The sequence below is a fragment of the Pundamilia nyererei genome, unplaced genomic scaffold (genome assembly GCF_000239375.1).
Source record: "Pundamilia nyererei isolate P.nyererei 1_Seehausen unplaced genomic scaffold, PunNye1.0 scaffold00364, whole genome shotgun sequence".
In the NCBI taxonomy this organism is placed as follows: Eukaryota; Metazoa; Chordata; class Actinopteri; order Cichliformes; family Cichlidae; genus Pundamilia; species Pundamilia nyererei.
In genome coordinates, this window is record NW_005187765.1 from 445,237 (window position 1) to 446,624 (window position 1,388).

Consider the following 1,388-nt stretch of genomic DNA (forward strand, 5'->3'; position numbering starts at 1 on the left):
TCATTTTAAAGATATTAAAGGAGGGTTGGCAAGGGTTGAACACCCGTCTCGCTGTGCTCCGGTGAGGTCCTTCGATTATCCGTCTAAAATACGTGTTCACCTGGTGAAACGTTACAAATGTGCGTGGGAGTAACTCTATAATGAGTCTGGACGACTATTTTTCTAAAATGCCTAACGTCAGGTCTAAGAAAAAGACAGCTCCGGTTGTGCAAGCTAGCGACATTGTGGGTCCTATGGCGGCTGAGCCTGAAGAAGCTAACGCCAGCGACACAGAAATCTCCGCTGACGCTGAGGAAACTGGGAGTGATATCGACCCGAACATCCTTGCGGCTCTGAGTAAGATAACTGACAGCATTACAGCTCTGTTGGATGTTAAAGTTGATACTGTGCTGGCCGCAATCTGTGAACAGACGTCTCGGATCCAGGCTCTGGCGACACGGGTGGGAGACGCCGAGATACGGATTTCAGGCGTGGAAGACACGGCAGGTGTATTGCAGGCGAAAGTGGCTCGACTCGAAAAACAAGTAACTGACATGGCAGACCACATGGATGATTTAGAGAACCGCAGCCGCAGATGTAACCTTCGCCTGGTCGGGCTTCCCGAGGGCACGGAGGGAAATGATGTTGTCGCCTTCGTGAAGTCATGGCTCCCCTCCTATCTCGAGCTCACAACTAAAAATGGGAAGATCAAACTAGACCGCGCTCACCGCTCTCTAGCACCGAGGCCAGGCCCCAGCCAGCGCGCCAGACCCATCATTATGAAGCTTCACAACTTTGCTGATAAACAACGTGTGATGGCTGCAGCTCGGTGCCTGGCTACGCAGCCGAACCAACCAACAGGTCGGATCAAAGTCTCCTTCTTTAATGATTATTCAGCGGCGGTAGCCAAGAAACGCAAGGCTTTCGACGAGGTAAAAAGCTGCCTGAGGAAGAAGAATGTGGATTGTGCGCTTCTCTACCCCGCCACACTGAGGCTGTTTGCCAACGGCAAGGAGAAGAGATTTAACACACCGGAGGCAGCTGTGTCCTACGCGGACTCGCTGCCCTGAATCCCCGTAACCACCGGAGTACTCCTTTTCTTCACACTATGCCTTATGAACCGGTGTAAGTACTTGCCGAATCTAGGCGTATGTGACTCTCTTTTTTCATCCTCGCTGCTTATAAGCGACCAGGTGAAATCTTCCACCCCATCGGGCACCGGACAGATTGTGTTTTCGTCTATGGGTAGGCGTGAGTTACGCGCATGCAATGCCCTTCAGCTTTCCCGACGGGCAGGAGGAGATTGGCTTTTCCCTACATGTTTAGTAGGGCTGTTGCCAAATCACTGTTCTTTGAATGTTCCGTCACACAGCTCTTTCTTGCCTTTTTTTTTCTTTTTTCTTTTTTGC